The sequence below is a fragment of the Giraffa tippelskirchi genome, chromosome 4 (assembly GCF_054371585.1).
Source record: "Giraffa tippelskirchi isolate mGirTip1 chromosome 4, T2T-mGirTip1v1.2.pri, whole genome shotgun sequence".
NCBI classification, from domain to species: Eukaryota; Metazoa; Chordata; class Mammalia; order Artiodactyla; family Giraffidae; genus Giraffa; species Giraffa tippelskirchi.
The window spans coordinates 114,085,007-114,109,551 of NC_137278.1; the positions used below are offsets into that span (position 1 = coordinate 114,085,007).

The 24,545-nt window shown below is 39.0% G+C and overlaps 1 long non-coding RNA gene across 1 annotated transcript; it reads right to left on the reverse strand.

Moving 5' to 3' along the window:
- Positions 1-21,000, reverse strand: LOC145546828 (uncharacterized). The gene is made up of 3 exons (XR_014083318.1): positions 19,174-21,000; positions 8,737-8,894; positions 1-272 (listed from the first exon to the last, which is right to left on the reverse strand). It is a non-coding gene; the product is annotated as an uncharacterized LOC145546828 (long non-coding RNA).
- Positions 21,001-24,545: the final 3,545 nt, after the last annotated feature.

A 24,545-nucleotide genomic window follows, 5' to 3' on the forward strand; every position in this document is an offset into this window, starting at 1 on the left:
TCAAAGTTAATGATTTTAATGCATTTCTATGGGAGAACACAAGATGCCGAGCTCATGGAAATTCACTCTCCTGATGTGTACCTGACATGGTCTTGGGCCAGTCTCCGGCTTTTCCCCACCCTGGTTTCCCTTCAGGGGACACCCTCAGGCAGTTGCAGTGGGCAACGGCTTTATGGCTGTGACATCCTTGTTTATGAAAATGGCAGATGATATTCTTTGTCCACAGCTGTATGACCTTGTCACATGGGTTCCTTGGGTCTCAGTTTTCTCTCCTGAATAAAGAGAATGTCAGTTTTCATCAAGGATACCTCTACTCATCCTAAGTTGCATTTTAGTGCAATAGGAGAGGAATTAATTAATACACAATGAAACACATGCTCCATCTTAGGTAACATTACACAGAAAAGTAAGAGATAAAATTTTTCTTAAAAAAATCCACTCATCTTCTGAAATTATCAAGTGTATTTATGAAAAGATTAACTCCAGCTTACTCTTAAGAAATGGGAAACTGTGGTTACTTGTATATTGTTCATTATTTGTGATAATTCTGCTATATTTTTCTTTACTAAATTGTGTCCCTTTTTGTTGCTCTTCCTCTGGTTAAGAATTTTAAGATTTGGCCTACAGCTGGGAAATAGGGGAAATCCCTTGGTGACCTAAAGTTGTTTAGAATGCATTTGTATTCCACTTTAAGAAATACAGTAAATCAAAGAAGAGTAAGTAAAAAGTTGCCCAGGGCTACTTTAACTGATGCACCAATGGCACACACAGGATAGTTGCTTTGTACAACTATCACCTTTCTCTTTCTATTGAAAAACAAATGAAGCAGGATCCACTTAAGCATTAGTCTTGTCAAATCAATGCTGGATTTCTCTTTTTTCCTGGAGGCACTTATACTAACAAAGTATCATTATTATTATTAAAGAAGCTGAGGTTGGCTTTGTGCTCAAAATGCCAAAATAATTTAGTCACTACCAAATGACTTGTTTGGCATCATACAAGCATAGCTTTATTTGGAGTAGTCTAACTCATGTGAAAGTGTTTAGGAATAAAACATAAACCACTGGTCAAAAAGAAATGAAGTCAAGCTTTAGTCCAAAAAGAAAAAAAAAAAAAAGGTTAGGACAATAGTCATTTGGGGATAGAGTAATACCAAGCTCACAACAAAGTTATTTCAAGAACAAAAAAAAGGCAATTTAGTCCATTCAGTGGGGGAAACTCTAATGAGACCTTAGTAATAGAAGAAATATACATCTCCAGGCTTACAAGGGACACTTCATCAAACTCCTGGCTTTGAATTTGAAAGCTTCATTCCCTCCACACCTGCTATCCTGCCTCTGTCTATTCACATAGTAATTATGAAACATCTACTATATGCTAGATGCTTGCTGGTCTCTTGAAGATGGAAATGTAGCATGTGATGTGTAGATTGATAATTGTGGTGACAGGCTTATGCATACAATTAAAGGAGTAATGTTTGACTAATGATGGAACTTCAAAGAGGATGTCCTAGAGAAGGAAATTATTGACCTAAGCCTAAGAGAGAGAGAACCAGGCCAGGTAAAAAAGGGATATCTGGCTATTCCAGGGGAAAAAGACATCTTTCAGTAAATAATACAGAAAACTCCTAGCAAATAGGTTACATGTACCAGAAGAGTGATAGATGAAGTTTCAAGAGTCAGGGGTGAGATCACATATCCATGAATATTAAACTAAGAAACTTTAATTTTGAACATTATGAGGAACGATTGGAAGAACACAAGAAAGCAGAGTAACAAGATTTTGATTTGTTTTTAAAACATTCTTTGTATCTGGAGTTTTCTCTTCATATATTCAGCAAATATTTGTTGAGCATCTACTGTTAGAATGTACTGAATCAAGAAATAAAAGTGCAACTATAAATTAGAGTTAGGGTCCCTGCCCTCGTGGAGTTTATAGTTCCTCAACAGAGATAGATAGCCAAGTGCTTATAATTTAATAAGTTATTTCAATAAATGTGGTGAGATGGGGGTCACAATTCAGTCAGTAGCAACAGGTACTGTTGAGAATGTAGAGAAGAAATAGTGCAAAATAGGAGTAGAAGTAACAGGATTTGGTTATTCTGTTTTTTCAGTGGTCACGTATGGATGTGAGAGTTGGACCATAAAGAAGGTCGAGTGTCGAAGAACTGATGCTTTTGAACTGTGGTGCTGGAGAAGACTCTTGAGAGTCCCTTGGACTGCAAGAAGATCCAACCAGTCCATCCTAAAGGAAATCAGTCCTGGATATTCATTGGAAGGACTGATGCTGAAGATGAAACTCCAATACTTTGGCCACCTGATGCGAAGAGCTGACTCATTTGAAAAGACCCTGATGCTGGGAAAGATTGAGGACAGGAGGAGAAGGGGATGACAGAGGATGAGATGGTTGGATAGTATCATCGACTCAATGGGCATGAGTTTGAGCAAACTCTAAATAATGAAAGACAGGAAGTCTGGTGTGCTGCAGTCCATGGGGTCGCAAAGAGTCAGACAGGAGTGAGTGACTGAATAACAACAAACACAGGTAAGTTTTTTTTTTTTTTTTACTGAAGGATAATTGCTTTACAGAATTTTGCTGTTTTCTGTTAAACCTCAACATGAATCAGCCATAGGTATACATATATCCCCTCCCTTTTGAACCTGCCTCCCATCTCCCTCCCATCCCACCCCTCTATGTTGATACAGAGCCCTTGTTTGAGTTTCCTGAGCCATACAGCAAATTCCCATTGGCTATCTATTTTACATATGGTAATATAAGTTTCCATGTTACTCTTCCCATACATCTCATCCTCTCCTCCCTTCTCCCCATGTCCATATGTCTATTCTCTATGTCTGTTTCTCCATTGCTGCCCTTAAATAAATTCTTCAGTACCATTTTTCTAGATTCCATATATTTTTTAACAATAGCCATGTAGCTGATAGGAGAAGGAAATGGCAACCCACTCCAGCATTCTTGCCTGGAGAATCCCATGGACAGAAGAGCCTGGTGGGCTGCTGTCAATGGGGTCGCACAGAGTTGGGCAGGACTGAAGCGACTTAGCAGCAGCAGCAGCAACAGCATGTAGCTGATAAACAGTTACATCTATTGAGTGGCTACTCTTTGTCAGGCACTGAAACAAGCACTGTATTTTACTCAATGCTCATGAAAATTCTAAGCTATATATTATATGTTAATCTTATTAAAAATTAAGGATGCATAGATTTCAAAAATAGCTTCAATACTTTGCAGCTTCTCCCATTAAGAGATGAAGTCTTTTTCCTCACAGGGCCTGGTCATGTAGCTTGCTTTACCCCTTGAAGGCAATAGGAGTGAGGTCATACCAGCTCAGAGTCTGGACCTCTGTCTTGTGTGTCCTCCACCATCCATACACCCCTGATTCAAAGCACACATTAAAGATAATGGGATGAATGAACAAAACCGGGAGTGGACCCCAACCATGAAGCTTTCCTAAATTTGTATTTGGGAGACTTACTTTCAGATTTCTCAGAAAAGATCCTACTCTGCACATATCTTTTATTTCTGGGCACACATGTCACTCCCCACCTTTACTGTCATAGCATTCTATTCTTCAGACAAATTCAGAGACCATTTAGATCAACTCATGTACATGGATAAATCAAGATTTGCTAGCAGTTTTTAGGATCCTGTGTCAGGTTCTTGTGATACAGCCTCTCTCATTAGCAGTGAACCTCTGAAGCTGTTTCATCAATATTTTTAAATGTAATTCTCTGGTTGTGTGATTGTTCATCATAATAACCATAAAGCAAGAATTCTGCCACAGAGTGACTCATAGAAGAGCAGGTCACAGCTAGAAGGGTAACTAAAGAAAATGTATTTTAACATATTTCATGGGTGAGAAAACTATGATGAGTTTCAGAAAACAGATGAGGTTCAGAAATATTGTGACCCGCCCAAACTAGTTCATTAGTTAGAGAGTTAGAATCAAATACAGGTCTTCTGAGGTTCTGTCCAGTGCTTTGTCAACTATCAAAAGTACTACCTAGAATCAATGATTGGTTAATAAAAAAGGAAACCAAAATAAGCACTTTCATCTCCCTAGGAAATTTTCAAGTCCTACAACATAAAGTACAAGTGTTAGTCACACAGTTGTGTCCAACTCTATGTGACCCCATGGACTGTAGTCTGCCAATCTCCTCTGCCATGAAATCTTCAGGCAAGAATACTGGAGTGGGTAGCATTCATAAAAGTACAACTTAATGAAAAAAGAATTGAAACAATGCAAGAGAACATGGGGAAGGAAACAAAATGAAACAGTCTTTCCTTAACAAGCTACCTTTTCAACACTCTTCTTGAAAAGCAAAACTCAATTTGTACATAGTTCACTAGAGAGGTAAAACTCTGTGGAGACTATTTTTAAACAAAATTACATATCCAAGAGAGCAGTTAATATACACTTTAAAGAATTTTTTTAAAAAAAAATAAGCATTATAGAACAATAATTAGTATGTAAAAAAGAATCATTGTTGAAATAAAATGATTGTGATTATTATCTTTCCCAAGGTAGTATTACCAGCAGTAATCATTCTATGTTTTTTAAAATAGTAACAACTTTTGAAGTTTAAACTGCTCCTATTTCATGTGAATTTTAATACATACAATTGAACCACCTAAAACTACAATGAATTGGGCTTTTCCTTAGATTCTCAAAATGATGCATACAATTATCTCATTTATTTTTACAATGAGAATGTTTGTAATTTTGCAATTATGGGTGAAAATTTGCCATGGCTTTTTGAAATTGCATAGAAGACCTGGAATAAATATTGAAATAAGATAAAAACTAGTGATTCTATAAGTATACAATGGAATATCTTCCCAGCCAATACTTATCCGAGAAGCATCCCCAGACCCAGGCTCTGATGAAGAGTTAAACTGCCCTCCTATTCACCTGTGACTTCCCTCCAAGCACTGCTAATGAGAACAAATGTGGGCATAAATTCCAAAATAACCTATCCTTATTGTTTCTTTCAGAAGTTTATGTTTTCTGATTCAGGGACTTACTTTGTTGGTATTGGTTCTTGGAATTGTAAGGTATTGTTCAGTTCAATTAGTGTTTGAACCAGTGTCACAGAAACCTAGAGTCACCATGAACTACAAAGAGATTGACAAGATTGCCCATCTGAAGAGAAAGAAAGAAGGCAATGTGCAGCACACAGCCTGAGGCAAATAATTAGAAGAGAGAATTTGAGTGTAAGAAAGAGGACAAAAGAATAGAACAGATGCTACTTATTAACCTTATACACATGAAACTATCTGTATTCTTTACAACTTGGTTCCTCAAGAGTACTCTGGTTCCTAAGTGCTTCATAGATGTATCACGATAGTACAGAGCTAATTGTATAAATTGTTTCCTTGTCTGAGGAGGTTTTACAAACAGCCAAGGAAAAAAGAGAAGTGAAAGGCAAGGGAGAAAGGGAAAGATATACACAACTAAATGCAGAGTTGCAGAGAATAGCAAGGAGAGATTAGAAAGCCTTCTTAAATGAAAAATGCAAATAGAGGAAAAGAATAGAATGGAAAGACTAGAGATCTCTTCAAGAAAATTGGAGCTATCAAGGGAATATTTCATGCAAGGATGGGCATGATAAAGGACAGAAACAGTAAGGACCTAACAGAAGCAGAAGAGATTAAGAAGAGGTGGCAAGAATATACAGAAGAGCTATACAAAAAAAGATCTTAATGACCCAGTTAACCAATGGTGTGATCACTCACCTAGAACCAGACATCCTGGAGTGTGAAGTCAAGTGGACCTTAGGAAGCATCTCTGTGAACAAAGCTAGTGGAGGTAATGGAATTCCAGTTGAGCTATTTCAAATCCTGAAAGATAATGCTGTGAAAGTGCTGCACTCATTATGCCAGCAAATTTGGAAAACTCAGCAGTGGCCACAGGAATAAAGAAGATCAGTGCCAAAGAATATTCAGACTATCTGAATGAGTACAACTGCACTCATTTCACATGCTAGTAGGGTAATGTTCAAAATCCTTCAAGCTAGGCTTCAGCAGTATGTGAACCAAGAAATTCCAGATGTACAAAAAATGGAAACAAGTGGCAGATTTTATTTTCTTGGGCTCCAAAATCACTGCAGATGATGACTGTAGCCATGAAATTAAAAGATGCTCTGTCCTTGGAAGGAAAGCAATGACAAACAAAGACAGTGTATCGAAAAGCAGAGGCATCATTTGCCAACAAAGTTCCATACAATCAAAGCTATGGTTTTTTCAGTAGTCATGTATGGATGTTGAGAGTTGGTGCATAAAGAAGGCTGAGTGCTGAAGAATTGATGTTTTCGAACTGTTGTGCTGAAGAAGACTCTTGAGTCCCTTGGACAGCAAAGAGATCAAGCCAGTTAATACAAAAGAAATCAACTCTGAATATTCATTGGAAAGACCGTTACTAAAGCTCCAATACTTTGGCCACCTGATGTGAAGAGCTGACTCACTGGAAAGACAGTGATTTGGGGAAAGATTGAAGGCAAAAGAAGTGGGCAGAAGAGCATGAGATGGTTAGATAGCATCACTGTCTCAATGGACATGAATTTGATCAAACTTCGGGAGACAGTGGAACACAGAGGAGTGTGGTGTGCTGTAGTCTATGGGGTTGGAAAGAGTCTGACAGGACTTAGCAATTGAACAACAATGGAGCTCGTGAATTAGGTCCTTAGCTTAGAACCAATGGAGAGACAACCTTGGAAGCATAACAGACCAAACGGTTAGCTTTAATTAGTAATAAAATCTAAGAAAAGGGAGATCTAATAACTTATCCTAAATTTGTCAGATATACATACCCAGTTACAAACCTAAAAGGAATACTGTAGGTTTCACTCATGAGGTCCTGAATCTGAAGAAGGAGGTATAGGTAATACATTTCTCTGCACTCAAAGAAAGGAATGGGTAATCTATATACATTCAATGTGTTCTCCAAAATTCACTAAATAGTGTCATGTTTACTTGTCTGTGATGTTAGTTCTCATCAAAGATAGTCTTCTTTAATTAGCCTGGGTGTTAGCAAGACATTGATACTATCTAAAGTTCTCCGGGTGATTCTAACATACAGCCCATCCTGGAAACCTCATTTCTAGGGAGACTTGCTAGAGAAAGAAATGGCCATTGTCAACCTCCCAGGACTTTTTTTCTCTCAGCTGTAGGACTTGATCATCTGACTTATGACCTACCTAGGTGTGGTTTTCCCTCTCAGGTAAGCATATCAGCAATCTCCCCAGGATTATCCCACTACCATACCCAAGAGGCTCCAACCAAAATACAACAACTCCTATTCAGACTATCTTTGATCTTATGGTTGGTAAGGTATATCCCAGAAAAAGCTGCACAATCCATCCTAAACCCATCCTAATACATCAATCAAATTAACTCCAAGTGTTTCTCAATCCAAAGTTAATACCCTTTACTATTTCCCTACCTAAATTATGTCAGTTCATGTCATAGCTCATCAGCTTCAGCAATAAGATTAAGTGACTTTAAGTATACTAGTTATAAAATAACAACTAAGATATGTGCCATATTTGAATATAAATCTCTTCCATTATTAATTCACAGGAAGATGTGAAAAAGCAGTCCAAACTAATTTTATATTTAAAACTAAAATAATATTTTCAGATGAATTTGAAGCCTAATTAATTTAAAGTTTTACCCAGTTTCATAAATCATTTAATCTCTGTAAGAAGAGGTCTCAACAGTTGCAGTGATAGTTTCAGTTTTTGTCTACTGAGTAAAGTATAAATCCCACAGCACCAATAAAGTTCAGCTTATCTCAGCCGAAGTCTCTTGTGTGCTTTATTAAAAAAACTTTATGTGTATCCACCATTACAGTATTATACAGAATAGTTTAATTGCTCTAAAAATCCCCTGGGCTCCTCCTATTCATCTCTCTTTCCCTCCACCCACCCTCTAGAAACCGCTGATTCTTCTACTGTCTCCATAGTTTTGCCTTTCCACAGGAATACCCTGGTTGGAATCATATAGTGTGTTCACTTACCACTAAGCATTTGAGATTCTTCCATGTCTTTTTATGATTTGAGAGCTCATTTATTTATTGTTGAATAAAATTCCAACACAAAGATATATCTCAGTTTACCTATTGACCTATTGAAGGCCATCGTGACCCAGGGTATTTTAATGTCCAGTCAGAGTTTAAAAAATTACTGCCATAGACCACAGCAGAAATTTAATTGGTTTTGAAGAAAGGAGAAGAAATTGGGAAACATTTATTTTAGCCATGGCTGGGTGTCAGACTACTCATTGTCAGTGTATATTTAAACACACTTGTAATAAACAAAATCAGGAGAAAGCTCCCATTGAGGGATTAATGTTTTTCACTAAGTGTTTTTCATTTGGAGCTGGGAAAGCCACCTACTCATACTGTCTTTTCATGCAACATTTGAGCCATTGTTGCATTCTTGTAAAGCCTAGAAATTTGCTTTCAGTTCCAGTCACCATATGCTGTTTTACGCCTTCCCTGTCTAACCTTTAAATTCAGTTCAGTCCCTTCTAATCAATTTCTCTTTGGGTTGTATGCTTTCACACTGTTATGTAAGCAGACATTTCAGCCTCCTATTTTAGGTCACTTAATAAGGGTAGATACTTTTGAAATCTGTGGCATAAGAAACATTTGCTCTAGTCCTCTAGTGTATTTCAACTGGAGAATCACTGTCAGCGTATTTCTAAGGTAAAACTTACTTGTTTTTTTTCCCCCGCTGTGGCTTGTAACCCCAGAGGCTTAGAATGGACCAACTTCTGTCAGGTAGTCTTAAATACATTGTCTTGTACAGCTTTGGAAAGTCTCAGGCCTTGTATATCGTTGCTCCTTTTGTTGTTTTTTTTTTGTTTCCAAACAGCTTTATTGAGATATAATTAACATACTTATATGTTATCCATTTAAAGTATACAATTCAACATTTTTCAGTATATTCACTAAGCTGTGCAATCATTGTGAAAATCTTAGTTGAGAACATCTTCAGTCTCCCTGGAAAAAACCTGTTCCCATAAGCAACCAATCTCCATTTTCCCCATTAAACTCTAGCACTAAGCAACCACTAATTTACATTCCATTTCTATAAATTTTCTTATTCTTGCTACTTAATATGAATGAAATAATCCAATATATGTTCTTTTGTGACTAACTTTAACTTAGCATAATATTTTCAACAGTCATCATGTTACAGCATATATCAATACCTCAGTTTTTACTGCTGTATAATGTTCCACTATATGGATACCACATTTCATTTATCCATTTATCAGTTGATGGACTTTTGGGTTGTTTACACTCTTGAGCTATATACTGCTGTTATGAACATTCATATACAAGTTTTTATGTGAACATATATTTTTATTTCATTCGAGTATATACCTAGGAATGGAATTTCAGGTCATATGATAATACTGTGTTTAACTTTTTGAAAAGGCACCATCTGTTTTGCAAAATGGCTACACTTTATACTACCCCCAATGATGTTATGGAGAAGGCAACGGCAACCCACTCCAGTACTCTTGCCTGGAAAATCCCATGGACGGAGGAGCCTGGTAGGCTGCAGTCCATGGGGTCGCGAAGAGTCACACACGACTGAGCGACTTCACTTTCACTTTTCACTTTCATGCATTGGAGAAGGCAATGGCAACCCACTCCAGTACTCTTGCCTGGAGAATCCCAGGGACGGGGGAGCCTGGTCGGCTTCCACCTATGGGGTCACACAGAGTTGGATATGACTGAAGCGACTTAGCAGCAGCAGCAGCAGCAGCAGCAGCAGTGAGTGTAAAGTAGTATGTCATGTCTTTAATTTTCATTTATAATGTGGAACATCTTTATATGTGCTTGTTGGTCATTAATACACCTTCCTTGGAGAAAATGTCTATTTAAATTGATTGCCCATTTTAAAATTTCATTATTTGTTTTTTCATTATTGAAAAGTCATTTTTAAATATCTGGATAAAAGTTCTTTATCAAATATATGATATGCCAGTGTATTTTCCCAGTCTGTGAAGCTTATTTTATTTTCTTGATGGTATCATTTGAAGCACAAAAGTTTGAAATAATGTAGTCCATTTTTTTTTTCTTTCATCATTGGGCTTTTTGTATAATACCAAAGAAACCATTGCCTAACTTATGATTGTTAAGATTTACGTCTGTGTTTTCTTCCAAGAATTTTGTATTTGTAATCCTTACATTTAGGTCTATGATCAATTTTGAGTTATTTTCATTTTATTGTATTGTGTTGTTTTATATTGTGATATTTTGTATATGATTTGAGGTAAAGTCCCACTACATTCATTTGCATATAGTCATTCAATATTCAGTACAGCATTGTTGAAATAACTATTTTTTCTTTATTTAATTTTCTTTTCTTACTTTTAAAAAATAAATTGACCATATGTTTATAATTATGTCAGAACTGCTGGAATGATAACTGTCTTGATTACTATAGTTTGCAGTAGGGTTGAAATCAGAAAGTTTAAGCCCTCCAACTTTGTTCTTCTTTGAATATTTCTTTCGGCACACACACACACACACACACACACACACACACAAACAAGTACAAACAAACACTCATCTACCCATTCATCTATCACTGGGCATTTGCATTGCTTCCATATCGTAGGTATTATGAATAGCACTGCAATTAATTTTATATTCTGCAAATTTACTGAATTCACTGGTAAGTTCTAAGAGTTTTTTTGTGGCATCCTCAGGATTTTCTTTATGTAGTATCATGTCATCTACAAATAGTGACAGTTTTACTTCTTCCTTTCCAATTTTTTTTGTTTTTGTTTTCGTGATTGCTGTGTTTAGGACTTCCAATACTATGTTGAATAAAAGTGATGAGGTTGAGCATCTTTGTCTTCTTCTAGATCTTTGTCTTCTTCTTGAAAGAAAATGCTTTCAGTTTTTTACCACTGAGTATGATATTAGCTATGGGCTTGTCATATACGGCCTTTCTTATGTTGAGTTATAGTCCCACTGCTTTGTTGAATGCTTTTTATCATAAATATATGCTGAATTTTGTTAAAAGCTTTTCTGCACCTATTGAAATAATCATGTGATTTTTATTTTTCAGTTTGGAATATGGTGTATCACATTGATTAATTTGCAGATATTGACCCATCATTAGTTGTAGGTTTTTTCTTTTCATCACTTTAAATATATTGTTTCACTCCCTTCTGGCCTGTAGAGTTTCCACTCAAAGTCAGCTGATAATCTTATGAAAGTTTTATATACATAACTAGTTGTTTTCCTGCTGCTTTTAATATTCTCTCTTTACCTTTAATTTCTGCCATTTTAATTACACTGTATCTTTTTTTTTTCTTTTTTTTTTTTTTAATAAATTTATTTATTTTAGTTGGGGGCTAATTACTTTACAATATTGTAATAGTTTTTGCCATACATTGACATGAATCAGCCATGGGTTTACATGTGTTCCCCTTCCTGGACCCCCCTCCCACCTCCCTCCCCATCCCATCCTTCTGGATCATCCCATTGCCCCGGCCCTGAGCCCTTGTCACATGCATCGAACATGGAATGGTGTTCTGTTTCACATATGATAATATACATGTTTCAATGCTATTCTCCCAGAACGTCCCACCCTCACCTTCTCCCTCAGAGTCCATAAAATTGTTCCATGCATCTGTGTCTCTTATTCTGTCTCGCATATAGAGTTATCGTTACCATCTTTCAAATTCCATATATATGCATTAGTATACTGTATTGTTGTTTTTCTTTCTGGCTTACTTCACTCTGTATAATGGGCTCCAGTTTCATCCATCTCAGTAGAACCGATTCAAATGTATTTTTTTTAATGGCTGAGTAATATTCCATTGTGTATATGTACCACAGCTTCCTTATCCATTCGTCTGCTGATGGACATCTAGGTTGCTTCCATGTCCTGGCTATTGTAAACAGTGCTGCGATGAACATTGGGGTACACGCGTCTCTTTCAATTCTGGTTTCCTCGGTGTATATGCCCAGCAGTGGGATTGCTGGGTCATATGGCAGTTCTATTCCCAGTTTTTTAAGGAATCTCCACACTGTTCTCCATAGTGGCTGTACTAGTTTGCATTCCCACCAACAGTGTAAGAGGGTTCCCTTTTCTCCACACCCTCTCCAGCATTTATTGCTTGTAGACTTTTGGATAGCAGCCATTCTGACTGGTGTGAAATGATACCTCATTGTGGTTTTGATTTGCATTTCTCTAATAATGAGTGATGTTGAGCATCTTTTCATGTGTTTGTTAGCCATCTGTATGTCTTCTTTGGAGAAATGTCTGTTTAGTTCTTTGGCCCATTTTTTGATTGGGTCGTTTATTTTTCTGGAATTCAGCTGCAGAAGTTGCTTGTATATTTTTGATATTAATTGTTTGTCTGTTGCTTCGTTTGCTATTATTTTCTCCCATTCTGAAGGCTGTCTTTTCACCTTGTTTATAGTTTCCTTTGTTGTGCAAAAGCTTTTAATTTTAATTAGGTCCCATTTGTTTATTTTTGCTTTTATTTCCAATATTCTGGGAGGTGGGTCATGGAGGATCCTGCTGTGATTTATGTCGGATAGTGTTTTGCCTATGTTTTCCTCTAGGAGTTTTATTGTTTCTGGTCTTACGTTTAGATCTTTAATCCATTTTGAGTTTATTTTTGTGTACGGTGTTAGGAAGTGTTCTAGTTTCATTCTTTTACAAGTGGTTGACCAGTTTTTCCAGCACCACTTGTTAAAGAGATTGTCTTTTCTCCATTGTATATTCTTGCCTCCTTTGTCGAAGATAAGGTGTCCATATGTGCGTGGGTTTATCTCTGGGCTTTCTATTTTGTTCCATTGATCTATATTTCTATCTTTGTGCCAGTACCATACTGTCTTGATGACTGTGGCTTTGTAGTAGAGCCTGAAGTCAGGCAGGTTGATTCCTCCAGTTCCATTCTTCTTCCTCAAGATTGCTTTGGCTATTCGAGGTTTCTTATATTTCCATACAAATTGTGAGATGATTTGTTCTAGTTCTGTGAAAAATACCATTGGTAGCTTGATAGGCATTGCATTGAATCTATAGATTGCTTTGGGTAGTATACTCATTTTCACTATATTAATTCTTCCAATCCATGAACACGGTATATTTCTCCATCTGTTTGTGTCCTCTTTGATTTCTTTCATCAGTGTTTTATAGTTTTCTATATATAAGTCTTTTGTTTCTTTAGGTAGATATATTCCTAAGTATTTTATTCTTTTTGATGCAATGGTGAATGGTATTGTTTCCTTAATTTCTCTTTCTGTTTTCTCAATATTGGAGTATAGGAATGCAAGGGATTTCTGTGTGTTAATTTTATATCCTGCAACTTTACTATATTCATTGATCAACTCTAGTAATTTTCTAGTAGAGTCTTTAGGGTTTTCTATGTAGAGGATCATGTCATCTGCAAACAGTGAGAGTTTTACTTCTTCTTTTCCTATCTGTATTCCTTTTATTTCTTTTTCAGCTCTGATTGCTGTGGCCAAAACTTCCAAAACTATGTTGAATAGTAGTGGTGAAAGTGGGCATCCTTGCCTTGTTCCTGACTTTAGGGGAAATGCTTTCAATTTTTCACCATTGAGGATAATGTTTGCTGTGGGTTTGTCATATATAGCTTTTATTATGTTGAGATATGTTCCTTCTATTCCTGCTTTCTGGAGGGTTTTAATCATAAATGGATGCTGAATTTTGTCAAAGGCTTTTTCTGCATCTATTGAGATAACCATATGGTTTTTTTCTTTCAATTTGTTAATGTGGTGTATTACATTGATTGATTTGCGGATGTTAAAAAAACCTTGCATTCCTGGGATAAAGCCCACTTGGTCATGATGTATGATCTTTTTAATATGATGTTGGATTCTGTTTGCTAGAATTTTATTAAGGATTTTTGCATCTATGTTCATTAGTGATATTGGCCTGTAGTTTTCCTTTTTTGTGACATCTTTGTCTGGTTTTGGAATTAGGGTGATGGTGGCCTCATAGAATGAGTTTGGAAGTTTACCATCTTCTGCAATTTTCTGGAAGAGTTTGAGTAGGATAGGTGTTAGCTCTTCTCTAAATTTTTGGTAGAATTCCGCTGTGAAGCCGTCTGGTCCTGGGCTTTTGTTTGCTGGAAGATTTCTGATTACAGTTTCGATTTCCGTGCTTGTGATGGGTCTGTTAAGATCTTCTATTTCTTCATGGTTCAGTTTTGGAAAGTTATACTTTTCTAAGAATTTGTCCATTTCTTCCAAGTTGTCCATTTTATTGGCATATAGCTGTTGGTAGTAGTCTCTTATGATCCTTTGTATTTCTGTTAGTCTGTTGTGATCTCTCCATTTTCATTTCTAATTTTGTTGATCTGATTCTTCTCCCTTTGTTTCTTGATGAGTCTGGCTAATGGCTTGTCAATTTTGTTTATCTTCTCAAAAAACCAGCTTTTAGTTTTGTTGATTTTTGCTATGGTCTCTTTTGTTTCTTTTGCATTTATTTCTGCCCTAATTTTTAAGATTTCTTTCCTTCTACTGACCCTGGGGTTTTTCATTTCTTCCTTCTCTAGTTGCTTTAGGTGTAGAGTTAGTTGATTTATTTGATTTTTTTCTTGTTTCTTGAGGTACGCCTGTATTGCTATGAACCTTCCCCTTAGTATTGCTTTTACAGTGTCCCATAGGTTTTGGGTTGTTGTGTTTTCATTTGCATTCGTTTCTATGCATAATTTGATTTCTTTTTTGATTTCTTCTGTGATTTGTTGGTTATTCAGAAGCGTGTTGTTTAGCCTCCAAATGTTGGAACTTTTAATAGTTTTTCTCCTGTAATTGAGGTCTAATCTTACTGCATTGTGGTCAGAGAAGATGGCTGGGATGATTTCAATTTTTTTGAATTTACCAAGGCTAGATTTATGGCCCAGGATGTGATCTATCCTGGAGAAAGTTCCATGTGCACTTGAGAAAAAGGTAAAATTGATTGTTTTGGGGTGGAAAGTCCTGTAAATATCAATTAAATCTAATTTGTCTATTGTATCATTTAAAGTTTGTGTTTCCTTGTTAATTTTCTGTTTAGTTGATCTATCCATATGCGTGAGTGGAGTATTAAAGTCTCCCACTATTATTGTGTTATTGTTAATTTCCTCTTTCATACTTGTTAGTATTTGCCTTATATATTGTGGTGCTCCTATGTTGGGTGCATATATATTTATGATTGTTACATCTTCTTCTTGAATTGATCCTTTGATCTTTATGTAGTGTCCTTCTTTGTCCCTTTTCACATCCTTTATTTTAAAGTCTATTTTATCTGAAATGAGTATTGCGACTCCTGCTTTCTTTTGGTCTCCGTTTGCATGGAATATGTTTTTCCATCCTTTCACTTTCAGCCTGTGTGTGTCTCTAGTTTTGAGGTGGGTCTCTTGTAGACAGCATATATAGGGGTCTTGTTTTTGTATCCATTCAGCAACCCTTTGTCTTTTGGTTGGGGCATTCAACCCATTTACATTTAAGGTAATTATTGATAAGTATGATCCCGTTGCCATTTACTTTGTTGTTTTGAGTTCGTGTTGAAACATCCTTTCTGTGTTTCCTGTTTAGAGAAGATCCTTTAGCATTTGCTGGAGAGCTGGTTTGGTGGTGCTGAATTCCCTCAGCTCTTGCTTGTCTCTACAGCTTTTGAATTCTCCTTCATATCTGAATGAGATCCTTGCTGGGTACAGTAATCTGGGTTGTAGATTATTCTCTTTCATTACTTTAAGTATGTCCTGCCATTCCCTTCTAGCCTGAAGGGTTTCTATTGAAAGATCAGCTGTTATCCTTATGGGGATCCCCTTGTGTGTTATTTGTTGTTTTTCCCTTGCTGCTTTTAATATTTGTTCTTTGTGTTTGATCTTTGTTAATTTGATTAATATGTGTCTTGGGGTGTTTCGCCTTGGGTTTATCCTGTTTGGAACTCTCTGGGTTTCTTGGACTTCTGTGACTATTTCTTTCCTCAATTTAGGGAAATTCTCAACTATTATCTCCTCGAGTATTTTTTCATGGCCTTTCCTTTTATCTTCTTCTTCTGGGACTTCTATGATTCGAATGTTGGGGCGTTTCATATTGTCCCAGAGGTCCCGGAGGTTTTCCTCATTTCTTTTGATTCTTTTTTCTTTTTTCCTCTCTGCTTCGTTTATTTCCATCATTCTATCTTCTACCTCACTTATCCTATCTTCTGCCTCCGTTATTCTACTGTTGGTTCCCTCCAGAGTGTCTTTTATCTCCTTTATTTCATTATTCATTCTATATTGATTCCTTTTTATTTCTTCTAAGTCCTTGATAAACATTTCTTGCATCTTCTCAATCTTTGTCTCCAGGCTATTTATCTGTAACTCCATTTTGCTTTCAAGATTTTGGATCATTTTTATTATCCTTATTCTAAGTTCTTTTTCAGATAGATTACCTATCTCCTCCTCTTTTGTTTGGCTTTGTGGGCATTTCTCATTTTCCTTTACTTGCTGAGTATTTCTCTGCCTTTTCATCTTGTTTAGATTGCTGTGTTAGGCGTGGCCCTTCTGTATTCTGGTAGTATGAAGTTCCTCTTTGTTGTGGAGGTTCCTCACTGCGGTTGGGGTTGGACAGGTGGCTTGTCAAGGCTTCCTGGTTGGGGGAGCTTGTGTCGGTGTTCTGGTGGGTGGAGCTGGATTTCTGCTCTCTCGAGTGCAATGGAGTGACCAGTATTAATTTTTGAGATGTCTATGGATTTGGTGTGCCTCTGGGCAGCCTGTATATTGATGCTCAGGTCTATGTTCCTGCGTTGCTGGAGAATTTGCGTGGTATGTCTTGCTCTGGAACTTATTGTCTCTTGGGTGGAGCTTGGTTTCAGTGAATTTATGGAGGCTATTGGATGGTCTCTTATTAATTAATGTTTCCCCTGGCTTTCAGTCTTATTCTTGCAGTAGCCTCAAGACTTCTCCTTCCATACAGCCTCAATAATAAAACTTTTAGGTTAATGGTGAAAAGATTCTCCACAGTGAGGGATACCCAGAAAGGTTCACTGAGTTACATGGAGAGATGAGGTGGGGGGGGGTGGGTTGAGGTGACCAGGAGGGGAAGAGGGGAATTCAAATGTGGAGAGAGCAATCTAGCCAGTAAGCACTTTCCTCTGTGCTTTCCACAGTTTGGAACCCTCAGAGTGATTCACAGAGATACATAGAGAGGGGGGAGGAAGGTAACAGAGGTGAGCATGAGTAGAAAGGGAGGAATTAAGAGGGGAGAGAGAGATCTGGGCAGTATCCTGTTCCTGAAGTGTTCTCCGGTACCCAGAACACCCTCAGAGATTCACAGAATTGGGTTGAGAAGAGAAGGAGGAGGGTGGGAGATAGAGGTTCCCTGAGGGAGAAGAAAGAGCATCAATAGGGGGAGAGAGTGATCAGGCCAGTGATCACACTCCTGAGTAAAAATGGGTCCTAAAGATTGGGTTCTTAAATGTACAAAATTGATATCAAATATGTAAAACAAAGATTAAAAATCTAGAGTAGAGGTTAGACTCTTATAAAACTTACAATCTAAAAAAAAAAAAAAAGAAAGAAAGAAAAAAGGAAACAGTGTAAAAAAAAACAGTAAAACAGTAAAAAAAGAAACATTAAAAAAATGTAGAACAGGAAAAAAACATTAAAAAAAAGAAAACACAAAAGGTATAAGATATATGTATGTAGTTTGCTTCAAAAATAGGGTTTTTTTTTTTTGCAAGTTAATAGTGGGTTATGAAAATGAAAGTTAAAGGTGTAATAGAGGACTTGAAGAAAAAGGAAAGAAGAGAAAAAAAATTTTTTTTTAATTAAAAAAAAAAAAATAATAGTAAAAAATATATATATCCCGGACTTTCTCTGGAGCTGTTGTGAGCAGTGTGGGATCTGCTCAGTTTTAGATAGATCCTTATTCCTGCTTATACTTTTCAAGATCTATAGGTCCTTTTCAATGCAGTCGGTATTAACTACAGGGATCTTAATCTGTTGGCCTGTCCCTTCCAAAGCGCTTCCCTCTGTTTATTTGGCTTCTGTTTGGAGATCTCTTCAGTATCTAATTTCCGCCCTGCAACAAAGCGGTGGAGGTGATCTCTTTAGGTTCGCTTGTTCAATCGTGCTGTGGGGAGGAAGGAACACTGCAATTCTGGCGTGTGTGTGGTAAGCTCGCAGTGTCTCGGCCGCACTGGGTTCGCCCCCGCTCACAGCGTGTGTGCTTTCCCCGTCTACCCTCCTCAGGTTTCAGGTTACTCGGCCGGGGAGCGGGCCCTGAGCTGCGTGCACTTCCCAGGTCTAAGCCGCTCAGGTTCAGGCTCCCGGTTACTCCACAAAGGCGCAGACTCGGTTTCGCCCGCGGCTTGTGCCGTTCCCGGTCGGAGCTGCCCAGGCGGCCAGGAGTTTGGCGAGGGCGCTCTCCCCTATTGGGGCGGTGCGGCTTATCACCTCCCTGGTCCCCGCCTCGGTTTACGGGCGCGCCCGGCTCCGATGTGCTTTGTGTCGGTTCTGGGGAGCTGGTCTCTGGCTGCGACCCTCCCGGCGGCTGTCGACCCTCCGGGATCTCAGACAGTCTTTGCTTAGAAACTGGGAGCCTGTTTGCAGTTTGGTAGGGGGTGCCCTCTCTGGAGCCGAGTTTGCCCCTTTCCGGCTCTGGCGGGCCCCGCCTGCCCGCTGTGTCCGGCGGGGGATGGGGCGGTCCGCAGCCGGCTAGCTCTCCTCTGGTATCGCTCAGTCCTTTGTTCTGTGAGCGGGCCGGCAGTGCCTTAGAGTTGGGCTTTTCGCGGGATAGTTCTCTCTCTCTGGCTGTCCCACAGTTTAGGTTACTATCTCACGTTAGCTCCCTCAGATTGCCCTCGGGGCACTCGGGCCCGGTCCTTATCCTAGGCAATGCCGCCCGCTCCTCTCCGTTCAGCCCCCACTTGCTGGTGGCGGATGATGCGAGCGTCTGGGGTTCTTTGCTGGGAGTTGCTTTAGGCACGTAATCTGTGGATTTTATTTATTTTTTCCTCCCAGTTACGTTGCCCTCCGAGATAAAAAATCCTCCCCCACACTCGCCGGTGGGAGGGTTTCCTGGTGCTTGGAAATTCCTCCTCTTTTACGACTCCCTCCCCGGGACGGGTCTCCGTCCCTAACTCTTTTGTCTCTCTTTTTATCTTTTATAATTTCTCCTACCTCTTTTGAAGATAATGCGCAGTTTTTGTGGAAGCCTGACGTCCTCAGCCAGCCTTCAGAAGTAATTTTGTGAAGTTTGGTCAGCGTTCAGATGTTCTTTCGATAAATTTGTGGAGGAGAGAGTGGTCTCCCCGTCCTATTTCTCCGCCATCTTAGCCCCGCCTCTCTAATTACACTGTATCTTGATGAGGCCCCTTCATGGATCACTGCCTTGTCGTGGCAAAGGGGCTTGCATCACTTGATGAAGCTATGAGCCATGCTGTGTAAGGTTACCCAAGACGGACAGGTCATAGAGGAGAATTCTGACAAAACATGGTCCACTGGAGGAGGGAGTGGCAAGCCACCCCAATATACTTGCTGTGAGAACCACATGAACTGTATAAAAGGACAAAAAGATATGACACTGAAATATGAATCCCCCAGGTCTGAAGGTATCCAGTATGCTACTGGGGAAGAGTGGAGGAGAACTACTAATAGCCCCAGAAAGAACGAAGCAGTTGGGCCAAAGTGAAAACAACGCTTAGTTGTGGATATGTCTGGTGATGAAAGTAAAATCCAGTGCTGCAAAGAACAGTATTGCATACGAACTTGAAATATTAGGTCCATGAATCAAGGTAAATTGGACATGGTCAAGCAGGAGATGGTAAGAATAAACATCAACATCTTAGAAATCAGTGGACTAAAATGGACAGGAATGGACTACTTTAATTCAAATGACAATTATATCTACTATTGTGGGCAAGAATCCCAAAGAAGAAATGGAGTAGCCCTCATAATCAGCAAAAGAGTCCAAAATGCAGTACTTGGGTGCATCCTCAAAAATGACAGAATGATCTCGATTCATTTCCGTGGCAAACCATTCATTCAACATCACATAATCTATATCTATGCCCCTACCACCAATGCCAAAGAAGCTGAAGTTGATCAGAGACCTCCTAGAACTAACACCCCCCCCAAAAGATGTTCTGTTCATCATTGACAATTGGAACACAAAAGTAGGAAGTCAAGAGATACCTGAGTATCAGACAAGTTTGGCCTTGGAGTACAAAATGAAGCAGGGCAAAGGCTGACTGAATTCTGCCAAGAGAATGCATTGGTCATAGAAAATACTGTTTTTCAACAGCACAAGAGACGATTTTATATATGGACATCACCAAATAGCCAATATGGAAATCAAATTGATTACATTCTTTTTACCTGAAAATGAAGAAGTTGTATACACTCAGCAAATACAAGATCTTGGAGCTGACTGTGGCTCAGATTATCATCTTCTCATAGAAAAAATCAGGCTTAAACTAAAGAAAGCAGGGGAAACCACAAGGCCAGCAAGGTACGACTTAAATCAAATCCCATATGAATATACAATGGAGGTAATGAATAGATTCAAGGGATTAGAACCTGTAAATAGTGTGCTTGAAAAACTGTGGACGGAGGTCTGTAATATTGTACAAGAGGCAGCAAAAAAAACCACCCCAAAGAAAAGGAAAAGCAAGAAGGCAAAGTGGTTATCTGAGGAGGCTTTACAAATAGCTAAAGAACAAAGAGAAGCGAAAAGTAAGGGAGAAAGGGAAAGGTGTATCCAACTAAATGCAGAATTCCAAAGAACAGCATGGAGAGACAGGAAGACCTTCTTGAATGAATAGTGTTAGAACTAGAAGAAAACAAAAGAAGAGGAAAGACTAGAGATCTCTTTAGGAACATTGGAGATATCAAGGGAACACTTTGGCCAAAGATAGGTACAATAAAGGACATAAATGATAGAGACCTAGTAGACTAGTAGACTAGACCATTCAAGTATGACCTAGATCAAATCCCTTATGATAATACAGTGGAAGTGACAAATAGATTTAAGGGACTAGACCTAATAGACAGAGTGCCTGATGAACTATGGACAGAGGTTCGTGACATTGTACAGGAGACAGGGATCAAGAAAATCCCCATGGAAAAGAAATTCAAAAAAGCAAAATGGCTGTCTGAGGAGGCCTTACAGATAGCTGGGAAGAGAAGAGAAGCGAAAAGCAAAGGAGAAAAGGAAAGATATTCCCATCTGAATGCAGAGTTCCAAAGAATAGCAAGGAGAGATAAGAAAGCCTTCCTCAGCGATCAGTGCAAGGAAATAGAGGAAAACAACAGATTGGGAAAGACTAGAGATCTCTTCAAGAAAATTAGAGATACCAAAGGAACATTTCATGCAAAGATAGGCTCAATAAAGGACAGAAACGGTATGGACCTAAGAGAAGCAGAAGATATTAAGAAGAGGTGGCAAGAATACACAGAAGAACTGTACAAAAAAAGATCTTCACGACCCAGATAATAACGATGGTGTGATCACTCACCTAGAGCCAGACATCATGGAATGTGAAGTCAAGTGGGCATTAGAAAGCATCACTACGAACAAAGCTATTGGAGGTGATGGAATTCCAGTTGAGCTATTTCAAATCCTCAAAGGTGATGCTGTGAAAGTGCTGCACTCGATATGCCAGCAAATCTGGAAAACTCAGCATTGGCCACAGGACTGGGAAAGGTCAGTCTTCATTCCAATCCCAAAGAAAGGCAATGCCAAAGAATGCTCAAACTAGTGCACAACTGCACTCATCTCACATGCTAGTAAAGTAATGCTCAAAATTCTCCAAGCCAGGCTTCAGCAATACGTGAACCGTGAACTTCCAAATGTTCAAGCTGGTTTTAGAAAGGGCAGAGGAACCAGAGATCAAATTGCCAATATCCACTGGATCATCGAAAATGCAAGAGAGTTCCAGAAAAACATCTATTTCTGCCTTATGGACTATGCCAAAGCCTTTGACTGTGTGGATCACAATAAACTGTGGAAAATTCTGAAAGAGATGGGAATACCATACCATCTGACCTGTCTCTTGAGAAACCTGTATGCAGGTCAGGAAGCAACAGTTAGAACTGGACATGGAACAACAGACTGGTTCCAAATAGGAAAAGTAGTCCATCAAGGCTGTATATTGTCACCCTGCTTATTTAACTTCTATGCAGAGTACATCATGAGAAACGCTGGGCTGGAAGAAACACAAGCTGGAATCAAGATTGCCGGGAGAAATATCAATAACCTCAGATATGCAAATGACACCACCCTTATAGCAAAAAGTGAAGAAGAACTAAAGAGCCTCTTGATGAAGGTGAAAGAGGAGAGTGAAAAAGTTGGCTTAAAGCTCAACGTTCAGAAAACTAAGATCATGGCATCTGGTCCCATCACTTCATGGAAAGTAGATGGGGAAACAGTGAAAACAGTGTCAGACTTTATTTTTTTGGGCTCCAAAATCACTGCTGATGGTGATTGCAGCCATGAAATTAAAAGACACTTACTCCTTGGAAGGAAGGTTATGGCCAACCTAGATAGCATATTGAAAAGCAGAGACATTACTTTGCCAACAAAGGTCCGTCTAGTCAAGGCTATGGTTTTTCCAGTGGTCATGTATGGATGTGAGAGTTGGACAGTGAAGAAAGCAGAGCGCCAAAGAATTGAAGCTGTGGTGTTGGAGAAGACTCTTGAGAGTCCCTTGGACTGCAAGGAGATCCAATCAATCCATCCTAAAAGAGATCAATCCTGGGTGTTCATTGGAAGGTCTGGTGTTGAAGCTGAAACTCCAATACTTTGGCCACCTCATGCGAAGGATTGACTCATTGGAAAATACCCTAATGCTGGGTAGGATTGGGGGTGGGAGGAGAAGGGGACAACAGAGGATGAGATGTTTGGATGGCATAACCGACTCGATGGTCATGGGTTTGGGTAGACTCCGGGAGTTGGTGATGGACAGAGAGGCCTGGTGTACTGCAATTCATGGGGTCGCAAAGAGTCAGGCACGACTGAGCGACTGAACTGAACTGAGACATTGAAGAGATCAAGAAAAGATAGAAAGAATACACAGAAGAATGGTACAAAAAAGATCCAGATGAACAGGATGACTATGATGGTGTAATCAGCCCCCAGAATGAGACATTCTGTAGAGCAAAGTCAAGTGGGCCTGAAGAAGCACTGCTGTTAATAAAACTGGTGGATGTGATGGAATTCCAGCAGAACTTTTCAAAACCCTAAAGGATAATGCCATCGAGGTGTTGCATTCAATATGTCAGCAAAGCTAGAAGACCCAGCAGTGGCCACAGGACTAGAAAATGTCAATCCTCATCCCAATTCCCAAGAAGGAGAGTACTAAAGAATGTGATAACCGCTGGACAGTTGCACTCATCTTCCATGGCAGTAAGGTCATGCTTAAAATCTTGCATGCTAGGCTTCAGCATTATGCAAACCAAGAACTTTGAGATATCCAAGCTGGGCTTAGAAAAAGAAGAGGAACCAGAGATCAAATTGCTGACATTTGGTGGATCATAGAGAAAGCTAGGAAATTCCAGAAAAACATCTATCTTTGTTTCATCGGCTACACCAAAGCCTCAGACTGTGTGGATCATAATAAACTGTGGAAAGCTCTTAAAGAGATGGGAATAGCAGACCATCTTACATATCTCCTGAGAAACCTGTAAGCAGGTCAAGAAGCAACAGTTAGAACCCTATATGGAAAAAACTGATTGGGTCAAGATTGAGAAAGGAGTATGACAGCTGTCTGCTGTCACCCTGTTTGTTTAATCTATATGCTGAACATATCATGAGAAATGCCGGGCTGGATGAGTTACAAACTGGAATCAAGATAAGCCAGAGAAACACCAACAACCTCAGATATGTGGATGATAGCACTCTAATGGCAGAAAGTGAAGAGGAACTAAAGAGCTTCTTGATGAGGGTGAAGGAGGAGAGTGAAAGAGCTGACCTAATACTAAATATAAAAAAAGCTAAGATCATGTCATTACTTCATGGCAAAAGAGGGGGAAATGTGGAAGTAGTGACGGATTTCCTCCTCTTGGGCTCTAAAATCACTGTGGACAGTGACTGCAGCCATGAAATCTGAAGACTATTGCTTCTTGGCAGAAAAGCTATGACAAACATAGACAGTGTGTTGAAAAGCAGAGGCATTACTCTGCCAACAAAAGTCTGTATAGTTAAAGCTATGGTCTTCCCAGTGGTCACATATGGTTGTGAGAGCCGGACTGTAGAGAAGGTGGAGCACTGAAGAATTGATGTCTTCTAAGTGTGGTGCTGGAGAAGACTCCTGAGAGTCCCTTGGACAGCAAGGGGATCAAACCAGTCAATCTTAAGAGAAATCAACCCTGAATACTCATTGGAAGGACTAAAGCTGTAGCAAAACTCCAGTATTTTGGTCATCTGATGCAAACAGCTGACTCACTGGAAAAGCCCCTGATGCTGGGAAAGATTGAGGGCAGAGGAGAAGAGGGCGTCAGAGAATGAGATGGCTGGATGGCATCACCAATGCAATGGACATGAATGTGGGAAA